Source organism: Furipterus horrens, unplaced genomic scaffold (assembly GCF_987537825.1).
Source record: "Furipterus horrens unplaced genomic scaffold, mFurHor1.1.pri manual_scaffold_10, whole genome shotgun sequence".
Taxonomy (NCBI): Eukaryota; Metazoa; Chordata; class Mammalia; order Chiroptera; family Furipteridae; genus Furipterus; species Furipterus horrens.
Window position 1 is genome coordinate 53,439,604 of NW_028327180.1, and position 13,339 is coordinate 53,452,942.

At 42.3% G+C, this 13,339-nt stretch overlaps 1 non-coding gene across 1 annotated transcript; it reads right to left on the reverse strand.

Annotated features, from left to right (window-relative positions):
• Positions 1-11,961: 11,961 nt before the first annotated feature.
• LOC150000238 (small nucleolar RNA SNORA28) lies at positions 11,962-12,085 on the reverse strand. The gene has a single exon (XR_016513840.1). It is a non-coding gene; the product is annotated as a small nucleolar RNA SNORA28 (small nucleolar RNA).
• Between the last annotated feature and the right edge of the window lie 1,254 nt (positions 12,086-13,339).

Sequence of the window (13,339 nt, forward strand, 5' to 3'; positions counted from 1 at the left end):
ACAATTACACGCTGAGTACAAAGCATGAGCCATGTGATACGCTGGATAATTTTAGCCCTTCCCCCAATTCTGAAGGAAGACGCTATTCCCCACCTGCAGATGAAGAAATCATTGCAAACAGGAGTTAGGTAACATGCCCAAGACCACACAGCTATGTGGAGGCAAAGCCAGGGCTCAGACCTATGTCTGTCTGGCTTCAAAGCCCAGGTCATGTCCTGCGTATCAGGAGGAAAGAAGCAGCCACCCTGGGCAGGCTCACAGAAGGACAACGAGCAGCCTCAAGAACAGATGGGATTTTAAACAGGAAGTGAATGTTAGCTTAATAATTATTTCTGAATAAGCATTATTTTTACTTCGTGGTATGGTCTTTCTTTTGCATATTGTGCAGTCCAGCTAGCATTGTCACCCTCTGTTCTTCCCGCTGACCTCTGCTGCTTAGAGTCCTGAGCAGCTTAGCCCTGACCCTCCCTGTGGGAAGACCCTCAGCCCCTGGGACCTGAAGGATCTCCTCCCCTCTCCCTCTACACCCAGTCTTGTCAGGCCCCACCTACTTGCAATTCTCACTCCAAATCCTTTCCTCGTTGGCTAGTCCCGTGGGACCATTCAGCTCTGACTCACAAATCTCCGTCTGGACCAGAGTCAGCTTTCCGTGACATGCAGAGTGTGTGCAGCTTTTCCAAAGGAAACTCAGCAAAGGGCCCAGGGAGCAGAGGATATTTTCTCTTTGTCAAAAATCCTTCAGCATTGATTAATGACATGCTAGGAGATACAGTCACCTTGTGACTTCTAAAACACCATGATGCATTTAGTTTGAACTTTGCGGAAACCCTGTCTCCATAAAAACCCTAAAACATATTACTACTCAGTTTTCTCTCTGACAAAAGTTAGATTCATTTTCCAGGAAACTACACCTTTTATTATTAGTTGGCTCATTTTATAATTACCAAGGCTTATCTAGAGGAAATTTAATTGGGGAAAGGCCAGCTGAGTGCTTCTTTGGACTAATATATCACAGCTGCATCTAATGCTCTTAGTCACAATGTCATGTCAAAGGAAAAAAAGAAAGGAAGAATTTAGCGTCTTTCATAATTTCTAGAGATAATTCAGTTTAAAACAATTTTATTCTCTTTTAGAGAACACATTAAAAACAATAACACTGCCTTCTTTCCTAATGAGATCTTACATTTGAGTCATCAATTTGAATTTTCCAAAATGCTTTCCTACTCCTTAGGTGAGTTTATTTTCAAATCTATAGAATAGAAAAAAATAATATCACCCCTATTTTATAGATTAAAACGTTGAAACAAAGGAGCACTAAGATGCTGCTAAGTTCAGATGGCTGGTTAGACTTGAGCTAGATAATTTTTTATAACTTTCAAAATTATTTTCTCTCTTAGACTACTTATTGCTCCTGTCATTTTTTTCTATTTATTTAAAGAAACTATTATGCATGCATTAAACAAATACAGGTGAAGCATAAGTAGTGAATGCTCAAAACACAAGTTTATTTGTGTACATTATTTATTAATTATTATATTATCTTCCAAATGAACAACTGTAAACCTACTCTACTCCACCCTGTATTTGTTGAGCACCTGTTATTTTTTTTAAGTATATTATATTGATTATGTTGTTAGAGCAGTTCCAATTTTTTCCCCTTTGCTCCCCTCCGCCCATACCCTTCTGCCCTCCAGAAATCCCACACCCCCTTAGTTTATATCCATGGGTCGTGCATATAAGTTCTTTGGCTTAACTCTTTCCTACATTATTCTTAACTTCCCCGTCTATTTTGTACCAGTCGATTATGATTCTTAATCCCTGCACCATATTTTCATTTCTCCCCTGCCACCCTTGCTGATAACCCTCCAAATGATCCCCATACCTATGATTCTGTTCCTATTCTGGTTTGCTTAGTTGGATTTTGTTTTTATTTTTTAGATTCAGTTGTTGATAGTCTGAGTTTGTTGTCATTTTAGTGTTCGTAGTTTTGATCTTCTTTTTCTTAAGTCCCTTTGACATTTCATATAATAATGGCTTGGTGATGATGAACTCCTTTAGCTTTACCTTGTCTGGGAAGCACTTCATCTGCCCTTCCATTCCAAACGATAGCCTTGCTGGATAGAGTAATCCTGGTTGCAGGTTGCCTTTCATCACATTCAATACTGTTTGCCCGTCCCTTCCTACCTGCAAAGGGTCCTCTGAGAAATCAGCTGATAGTCCTATAGGCAGCCCCCTGTAGGCAACTCTCCATCTCTCTCTTGCTGCCCCCAGGACTCTCTCTTTATCTTTTACCTTTGGCATCTCAATCATGACGCATCCTGGTGTGGTTCCTGCTGTATCCAGCTCACCTGGGACACTCCGTGCTGCCCAGACCTCTATATCCACCTCCCTTGCAAAATTTGGGAAGCTTTCCTTATTTTTCTCAATTCTTGCTTCCTCATTCTGCACTGGTTGACTGTTTTCTTTTTTCTTCCTTATGTTCCAGATTATTGATTTGAACCCTGGTTTCCTTCCCTTCACCATTGGTTTTGTGCGGATTTTCCTTCATTTCACTTAGCATAGCCTTCACTTCTTCTGTTATGCGTTTGCCTTATTCAGGCATATCTGTCAAACCTGTGAGCATCTTTATCACCAGTGTTTTGAATTCTACATCTGTTAGGTTGTCTATCTCCTCATCTGTTAGGTTGGCTATCTCCTTGTCACTTAGTTCTCCCACTGCAACCTTCATCTATTCCCCCTTTTGGGCCATACTTCTCTGTCTCCTCATTCTGACAGGATCCTGTGTTTGTTTGCCTTCATGTCCCAGGTAGATCTGTCGCTCCTATTATGTTGTAAGGGGCAGAGCCTTAGGAATTCGTCAGTACAGGGCGACCTGTTTCACCACGTTATGGCGCTGTGTGTAGGGTGGGGTCCAAGAGGGAACAATGCCTTGTGCCCAGCACTCACCCCTTTTCCAGGTACTTCTCCCACTTCTTTATGGGACTGGTGCCTCTCTAGCTATTGCCCTGGCTGTCGTTCCCAGAGTTGGTGGGTCTGCGGACATTCTAGGTCTGTGGGGGCCCTTTAAACAAGCAGACTCTGCTGAGAGACCAGTAGTTTCTTCCTCTGTTCCAATCCCCACTGGTCTGCACAGTCAGAAGCAATGAGGCTTGATTTTCCCTGGTGCTGGGACCGTGAGCTTCAAGGTCTGGTGAGGAGCTGGGAATGCTCCCCAGGTGTCCTTCCCGACTTTTTTAAATGTGTGACTGCGTTTTCTGCCGGCCTGCCACTGCTACCGCTGCTGTTGCCACCACACCTCGTCCTCTCTACCCTGGCTCCGCCCCTCCTGCCTGTCTGGATGAGTATTTCTTCTTTATGTCTCTGTTTGCTAGACTTCCATGCAGTTTGATTTTCTGGAACTTACTTTTTTTCTAGTTTTGAGGTAGTTGTATTCCTTCTTAGTTGTGTAGGGAGATGCTGCATGTCTGTCTACACCTCCATCTTGGCCGGAAGTCCGAGCACCTATTATTTGATATACAAATCTAGGAAGCAGAGATCTATTGGTGAAGACAGATAATTCTCCACTTGCATGAAGCCTATCTTCTAGTGGGAAAGAAAAGCAAAACAAAGTAAATTTCAAAACCAGAAAAAATATCAGCTAGTGCTAAGGGTACATTGGCAAATAATTGGGAAATATTTTTGTCTAGGTGGTCAGTGTTTTACCACCCTCATGGTCCCATGGGTTTGCAGCCTCAAGGCCCTCTTCACTTAAGAGTTCACAGCTTATCTACTGTCATATCATATCCAGTCATGGCATTTAGCATCTTGATGTTGTTTACATGTTTCCCCTCTTCTACAGTACCCTGATCTCTTCCTTGATTCAAGGGACCTTAGCCCATCTCTGGTGGCCTCTCCAAATCTTTCTTGGTTGGTCTCGTGGCCTCCAATCTCTCTCTCTCCCAATACAACTTTCTTATTCCTACCAAATTGACCTTTGCAAAAGCCATGTGAAAAACTCATGAACAAGTCTTTGTCCCAGAACTCAATAACCTATCCAATTTGATGTAAACTTCTCTCCTAGATTTATTTCATTCTAAGCACACGAAACCACTTTTTGTTTGCTCCTTCTCCACCATCGTCCATGTCACTTCCTCTGTTTAACATCCCTAACCCCTCCTAGTCCCTTTCTGAAGCCTACCTCTTCTCCAGGGCCAGCTCCAAACATACCTGCTCCATGAATGAGTAAGTGCATGAATGAATAAAATACTCTGGTGGCTCCTCTGTTCTGCTTTTGTCACCCAATTAGACTACAGCCAATTAGCATTGCTTTGTCTTGTGTGGTGCCCTCTGCCTCTTTAAGAGGATATAATTTTCACCTATTCCTCCATTGGTATTTAGGCTAATTCAGTTCTGTAATGTCCCTTGTTAGTCCCAGCCTGTCAGCACTCAGCCTCTTCTGTTTCCTAGTGCAGATGGTTTACCCCAATATCACCTGCCAGCAAACAGCACCTGCCCTCCAGGAGCAGGTCAGGCTCTGAATTCAGACCTTATCTGACAATGCTTTGGAATTTCCATAAAATTCAAGTGGCTCTTTATATTCATGTCCTTTCACAGTCTCCTGTGGTACTACTTTTCCCTTTCAGGCTTAGTAAAAAATGCTTTTGAGAGCACATGAATGAAAGAACCAGGGGAGCATGATGCATAGTTTCTATGGGAAATCAATGGCTACTAAAAATATCCCACATGAAATATCCTGAATGAAGCATTTCTGTCTCGGCAGAAGCCTTTGGGAGCTCACGGGGCTTTGGCTGTGAAGTCTCATGGGGATCATTCCCAAAATGAAAAGGTATTTTCTTTCATGCAATGACTTTGCTGAAATTGTGTGCTTCAGTGAACATCTAGATTTTTTCTCAGACAGGTATATGCTAGGATCTATATAATGCTGAATCCATATAACCACAGATGAGGAAAGATTCAGAGGAAGGAAGCCTTTCATGCCCAAATGGGTGAAAAGATGTCAGTACTTCACTGGTGGTAGGTGGTTGCTGAATGCCACCAGATGTTGAGAATGCACAAGGAGAAGAAAGAGTGGAAACCTCTGTTACAAACACATAGAGATTTATGGAGAATTTATAGTGTCAAGATGATTCCTCTCTGGATGGTGCCCTGGTTTTCATAGTGGGCTAAAGGAGCTGTTGAACGTTGTGACCACAGATTCACAGACCCCGGCCTCCACCTCCTCAGTTCCACTATTTGCTTAATTAACTCTCTTTGGGTCTCCACAGTGGCAATTTCAAAAGTTATCTATCTATTTTCTTTAAATCACCTGTTCACTTAGCCCTCAATGCCCATCTTCCACTTTACTGAGAATACAGGCAGAAATTCTTTCAGACGTGTGCTGTCCCACCTGTGATCAGTGACCAGCACCCATTCCCACCCTTCCTTCTTATTCCTGTTACAATGTCAGAGCTGCCCTGTCCCCTGTTGGAAGTTCACCCCTCCACCTGTACTGCAGACCTCATTTCCTCCTGTGGGGAACGTGCTTCCTCAGATCTCTCTCAGTCTTTCCTGTTTGCTTCTTCCTTATCAGCATGAGAAAACCATGCTCATACATATTGAAGGGAAAAAAGAAAAACTCTTTGGCTCTCTCCCTTTGCAATCTCACTTCTTGAAAGGGTTGCCTCTACTCACTCTTCCATTTTCACTTTCCATTTACTTCTCCTCTCTGAGATCTGGCTTCTCCCCTCTGCCCTGCTGACACTACTGACTTTGAGTAGTGCCTGAGGCTGATTCTCATTTCATTCTGTATATTTTCCTTGAATGAACTTGAGAAATCTCATTGCTTCAATTATCACCTATTTGCTGATGACACACAAGTTACTCTAATCCCTAATGGAGACCTCCTTTCTGGGCTCCAGCCCCATGTGTCCATCTGCCTCCTGGAAAGAGATGCACCACTTGAACAGGGCACTACCAAGTGTGCGAAAATGATCTCAGCATCTCCTCACACCACCCTGATGTCCCACTTCTTTCATTAAAGGGCACCATACTCACTCTTATTAACCAAGCAAGAAAACTGGGGATCATCTTTGTCTCCTTTCTTCCTCCCTTACTCACCCCACTGTTGTATACATCATCTTGTTGATTAAGCCCTTGGTTTATGCAGAATCTACCCAAGTAACACAACATTATACCCCAAGCAGGATCTGCCACCAGGTTCCATAATCAAGCAGATTAACGTTTACACACAAAAAATATAAGAGCCCTGGCCAGGTTGCTCAGTTGGTTGGAGCAACATCCCATACAACAAAAGTTTGTGGTTTTGATTCCCAGTCAGGGCACATACCTGGGTGGTGGGTTTGGTCCTCAGTCAGGGCAAGTTCAGGAGGTACAGGAAGCAACCAATTGATGTTTCTCTCTCTCTCTCTTCTCTCTGTCTGTCTGTGTCTCTCTCTCTCTCTCTGTCCCTCCCTCCCTCCCTCCCTCCCTCCCTCCCTCTCTCTCTCTCTCCTCCTTTCTTCTCTCTCTAAAATCAATTTAAAAAATATCCTCAGGTGAGGATTTAAAAATTTTTTTAAATGTAATAATATACACAATAAGTGGGAGGTATAAAGTGAATAAAGCAAACCAGCAACAAAAAATGTTACTGGTTGTTCTTTAACTGAAGGCAGATGATACCAGATGGAAGTATGGGTCACCATAAAAAAATGAAAAGCATCTGAAGTGTAAATATCTGGTCAAATGGAAAAGACTATTTTCCTGTTAATTTCTTTAATATACATATGATTATTTAAAGTTATTATCATGTTGGTTTTAGATTATCCTAATGTCATCATTTGATATCACTTAAAGAAATTTTAGTCACCATGCTGTATACATCCTCGTTTTTGTAATCATTATAATATCATTTTATATCATCTTGCTGGCTTTATAATTTATGTAGACTTAACACATAGCAAAACAGCATAAAGGACATGGCAGGAGGATAAATGGACCTTACACTTGAAAAGTTTCTATACTTCATGTGAATTGGTACTATAGTCATTTTAAGTACACTATGAAAAACCAAGAATTGTATTTTAATTATCCCTAGAGCTACCACTCAAAATAATAATAGTGCAAAGAAAAATTAGTTTAAAAACCCAACAGATAATTTCAGATTACATTTTGAACATTAATACTAAAAACAAGCATTTTGGGGCACCTTGTATATGCCGTTGCCTCATTTCATCTTTAGAAAAATTCTATAAAGCAGACACTATTGTTTTTCCCATTTTAAATGAGTAAGTCTGAGAAATGAAGTAATTGTCCCAAATTTGTAGTGGGATTAGTCCCAGAGCTGTCAGACTACAGTATGTGCTCTTTCTAAAATAACTAGAACATTTTTATTTTTAAAATAATGGTAATAGCTAACTGTGTGAAAATAATGAAGTTACAAAAGTCTCCCACCACATTCCAGTGCTATTCCCCAGAAGCAGCTTGAGTGGATGGTTTCTTATGTTATTTCAGAAAAAGAAGTTAGGCAAATACCGACACATAAACTTTTTAAGAAAAAAAAGCAAGCATTCTCTCATATAGACCAATTTTCCACCTTGGAAAGGAGGCTCTTGGAATCTTTTCATATGCATGCACATAACTACCTCATTCTTTTTAGTGGCTGCATTTCACTCCATTGTATAGGTGCAAAAAAATGTATATTAAACAGAGCCACTACTGATGGAAAATTAGGTTGTTTCCAGTTTGAATTGTTGTTATACAATAGAGCAATTAACATCCTTGCTATGCATTTATAAATATATATGTACAATAAGTTCATAACAGTGGAATTGCTGAGTCAAGGGGCTTATACATTTTAAATGACCATTCATTGATTTCCTCAATGCTTGTTTCCAAAATGAGATTCTGAGGGTACCCAGAGTCTGCGATTTTAATTACTATTGTATCTCCGTTTTAGTAACATTGAGTCTTTGTTTCTGGTATATTTTGACTTAACAATGGTTTTGTGTTTCATGGGGTCAAATCTGTTGATCTTTTCTTTGTTGATTTCTTTTGTGTTAGCAAAGAACATTCTTCTATATTAAAACACTAATATACATTAATGTGTGGTTCAATGCTCATAGGCAGATTTTGTTACAGAGTCAGTTTGCCCAGTCACCCACTTAAAAAATTATAATTCTTTCCCATCGATTTGCATTTTTCCTTTATAGTAGTCCCTCTCTTATCGCAGCCTCACTGTATCCACGGGACTTTTAAAAATATTATATTTAATTATTTATCACAGATTTTTCACTATATTGCAGGATTTTGCAGTACTGTATCCATATGTTGTTAAAGTTATGTAGGTTTAAGAGTGTAGAATAAATGTAAGGTTCCTATTTCGCGGGGGGTCTAGAACATAATATCCACAATAAGTGAGAGAATACTGTATTCCCGTCGGCAGCCGTCCCTCTCGAGAGACGATGGTGTAGCTTCTTAAGAGTCTATCTGCACAGCCGAGAATGGTTGTGCAGTCCGACTCGGGAGTGACACGGTATCTGTCTCCTCCCGTGTTGAATCGACATCTTGCGATGACGCTGGAGTGTCCTCTCCAGTGAAGCTGAAGCTACAGAACCTGGGCAGGGTGATATGGAGGGTCTGCTGTTGCCCATGCAGCAGACCCCCCCTCTCTTCGCAGCTGAAGGGTCCAAGGGAAAGACGGAGTCGATACAGCTTGGGTTCAGGTGCGCCGCAGGAGTTGCCGGTGTTGACTACAACGTCAAACCGCCTTAGGGACTCCGGCTCCGGATTTTCTGTCGGGGTTTACTCCCTTAGCCTTTCCCCTGAAGAGGTATGCCGCAAGGCAGCGGAGGTTTTTTGGAGTCAGAGTTTTCCTTCTCTGAATACTGTATTATACACTAATAATAATAATAATTGTTATTAGATACCCATGCTTTGAAATGGGGTGCTAGTTTCATGAGTTTCCCACAAAGGTTGTACAATTAACAAATGGAAAACAATAGCTGGGCGGGCAATGTACTCCTACCCCACAGAGTGCAGGACTTTCCGAATGAGCTATTCTGGAGCATGTGTCTTAGCTTTCCACTTCTCTCTGCATCTCAAATAGCCAAACAGCAGACTAAGTCCCCTTACCCAATCACCCAGTGCATGAAGACCCTGAGCCCATCCTGAGCCACCAAGCCCAGGGCTCTGACTTCTTAGTACAAGAAGTGGAGCCAAAATGCCAAGCTTTAAGATCCAACGCCCTGGTTGGTGTGGCTCAATGGATTGAGTGCCAGCCTGTGAACCAAAGGGTTGCCAGTTTGATTCCCAGTCAGGACATGTGCCTGGGTTGCAGGCCAGGTCCCCAGTTGGCGGCACATGCAAGACAATCACACATTGATGTTTCTCTCCCTTTCTCCCCCTCTCTCTAAAAGTAAATACAAGCTTAAAAAATAAAAAGATCCAATAAATTCATTCATGGCTGCTAAGATAGTGAAAAGCCTATAAAAGTAGGACATTTGGTTGGCATTTGTCTCCATCCACTTCATCACTGATAAGCAAGCAGCTTAGCAAATTAAAATTTTCTGTGCATTGATGGCAATGCCCAGCAGTGCCCACAAGGAGAGAGTGGAAGGAAGAGCTGCTCCTAGCTTCCAGCGGGGAAGAGCAGAAGCAGGGGCAGTAGGCAGTAGGCAGTCCTAAACTGTACTGCCAAGTGTGACAAGGGCAACAGTAATATGTGGTCTGATATTAGAGTCACTGGGAGGCTCTCCAAAACTCTTCAGGGATCTTCAGGGGACACTCAGAATGGCTTGGGAAAATGGACTTTCCCAAGCTGTACTGTACAAGCGGTTAGGAGTAACCGCCCTTAGATCTGCCTTGAATCTATTCACATGACCCCAGTAAGAGGACTCAAAGGCTAGAAAGGACCCTGTTTAAATATGTTTAAAACAACACTTCACAACCAATCACAGAACATTAAATACCTATAAACATCCTGTGAGAAAATGTTACAAGGTACACTAGTTTGGGAAACTTCTGTGGTACTTGACTTTCAACCATAATATTTCCAGCATGCATCACTTTTTTTAAATTGAATTCATTGGGGTGGCATTGGTTAATAAATTACACAGGTTTCAGGTGTACAGTTCTATAATGCATCACCTGTGTATTATACTATGTGTTCACCACCCCAAGTCAAGTCTCTTTCCATCACCATTTACCCCCCTTTAGCCTCTTCTACCTCCCCACACCCCCTTTCCCTCTGGTAATCACCATATTGTTTCTGTGTCTGAGATTTTGTTTAATCCCTTCCTCTATTTCACCCAGCCTCCCAACACCCCTCCTCTTTGACAGCTGTCAGTCCGTTCTATCTATCTGTTTGTTTCTATTTTGTTCGTTAGTCCAGTTCATTAGATCTTGTATATGAGTGAGATTGCATGTTACTTGTCTTTCTCTGAATGGCTTAACTCACCATAGTGTTCTCCAGATCCACCCATGCTGTCACAAAGGATAAGCACTTTTATTTGCACACTGGTGCTCCTACATGATCACTTGCCCAGAAGACTATTGGTGACACCATCAAGGAGCTAAGCCCCATCCTTGCCCCACTGACTAGTGTCCCTAAAAGACACTTCAAGTATGACCATCCTTTTGATGTCTTTTTATCCAAAAGGCACCTTGGCACCTTGTGCCAGCCTGTCACCGGGAGCTACAGAGCAGATGCATGGGGACACAGGCTAACCAGTCCCAGAGTCAACCCTTCTGAGGCCCAAACTAGGTGTCCTGGTATCTCAGAAACAGAAACTGAGCAACTGACTGCAACTCTGAGCTTCTGGGGGTTTCAGGAAGTCCAAACCCAAAAGTGTAGCCCAAATGTACCTACATTGGCCTTCATGGTTCAAAGGTCTGTTTCTTTTTTTTTAATGTAGTCATGGCTTTTCATTTTTATTTATATTTTCCTAATATTGTTTTCCCATTTTGTTCACAGTCTGTCCCTGTTGTGTGGCCTGTGATCCTACTGCACCTCGGCCACTGACCTAGGGGCAGGGTCCCCCAGACTCGAGGCTGCCTTTCGGTTGATCCATGGCATTCATTCTGCTCATTCATTTCTTTCTTCCCTAAAAGAGAATCAGTCTGTTCTCACCTATTAAGGACTTTGTTTAAGTTATTAAAACTGATTGTGGCAAATAACCACTTCTCCTATATGCCATCAAGAATGAAGGGAAAGTAAATTAATGAAGAAATGTATAATACAGTGTTAGGGATTTTAATATACCATTGCTATCAGGAAGGCTAGCATACACACACACACACACACAAAGAACTTTGCTAATGGAAGTTAAGAAATTCGTGGAAGAGATTCAGGAGGACAAGTCCTTTCCAAAACTCCTGAGTAAATATCTCATCCAATAGTTTTCTTAACTTGTACCTAAACCCTAATGTAAAAGCCAGACCATAGAAGCATGTTATAAATCCTTTTATGAAATAGAATATAGCTTCATTCTTCTCTAATCCAGAAGAGTAATTACATCCTACAGTTTGTGGATCATACTTACACACATGAATGGAGAATAAGAAAAATAATAGCTTTGCCAAATTAACAGTGTATGTATGCAAAGAAATTCACAAATTACAGTAATTTTTCTGAACATCTGCTTCCAGAGAGAATCACATCCAAGTAGTAGAAATAGTTGAAGATGAACATCCAAGAGCAAATCATGTGGACTGCAGCATATGCACTAACTCTGTCTTAATTCCATCTGCTCTGCCAGTCCCCGTCTCAGTGACCAGGAATACTTGCCTGGATTATGCAGTTGCCACATAATAGGAGTCTTCTCTTTCTTGCACGTTCCTTACAATCAACTCTCCTGAGAGAATACAGAGTAAATTTTCCCACATAAATTACTCCCCTGCTTAAAATTCTGCAGTGGCTTTCTACTGCACTTGGATTTAAATCCAGACTCCTGCATGTAAATAACATTTTGTTGTTGTTGTTGTTGGAACGCTAAGTCCGTATAACGGCCAGTCTCACAGAGCAGAGAGCACTGGAACAGGTTAGACTCGGTTGCTGTAGCAAGCGCAAATTTGGCAGGCAGATTCGGTCACCTGCCACAGAGTGTTGCTTGCAGGTAAATAACATTTTGATTTAAAAAGTGAAAATGTTTCTGTGAATACCAATACCAGTAAGAGAACTCTGATTTTACTCAGGGTGACAATAGAGCTGGCTGTAAAACTCTGTTTTCCAGCTTATTTCAAATCTAGACATTGCCAACAAAAAATGCTGGGTGGGAGCTCCCAGGAGTCCCTGTCTGTCCTTGTGCACTTGCCACTTCCAGCTGCATAGAATGGACTCTTTAACTGAAGTTCCAAGGTTTCAAGCACCTCAGCCTTGACATTTTGAGTCATCAAAATCAGAGCAACTGCCTCTGGGCTTCTTTTATTTAAGAGGTCGAGCCTACATGCTTAAGACGCTGGGGCAGGGTCTCTTCAGGCAGCCAGGCAATTCTCAGCTAACAGAGACACATAGAAACGTACCTAACAGAACAGTTACCCTGTATGTCTGAACTGTGAATTTCACCTGTGCTGCCCAGCCCCTTTCCCCGTGTGTGGGACAGACTGACTGCAGTGGGCTGGAGTTGGTTATTTCCCTTGTCCCAGCCCGCTAGAGGAGGCTGGAGTCTGGTGTTTCCCTTCCCCCGTGTCCCTTAGGCTCTGGTTCAATACTTCCTCCTGAGGGCAGACCTTGTCTCTGGCCTAATTCAAAATGGTCCCTTCCTTTCTGCACCATGGGAAGCACAGGGGCGTTTTTCTCTGGTATTGACTATGAAAACCTGGTAGAGCTCCAGGAGGTAAAATTCACAAACAGATGGGGTCCCTGTGACCAGATCCCCTGGACTCTTCAGCTCTCAGACTTGTCCACACTGAGCAGTCAATTACAGTTCAGGTTTCCTAACCCAGCACTGACTCCTGGGGAGGTTGAGGCCCGTGGGTTTCGGCTCAGGTAAGTCGTCATTTTTCTAGAGTCTCCTGTCAGTCTCTCCAATTGGTGGGCTGCAGGCAGCAGTTTGCCTGCGACTTCACTTCTGCATCTAAGAATTGTTGATTTTTCAGTTTTTTTCAGCTCCTTCCTTGTAGGACAGTGTGACAAGTTTCTCAGATACTAGAATGTAACTACCTAACAAATATGCATGAGATGTTTATGGGAGAAATTACAAATTTAATAAATATAATCGTCGGCGGCGGCGGCGGCAGCCGTCCGTCTCGAGAGACGATGGTGTAGCTTCTCAAGAGTCTATCTGCACCGCCGAGAATGGCTGTGCAGTCCAACTCGGGAGTGACACGGTATCTGTCTCCTCCCGTGTTGAATCGACATCTTGTG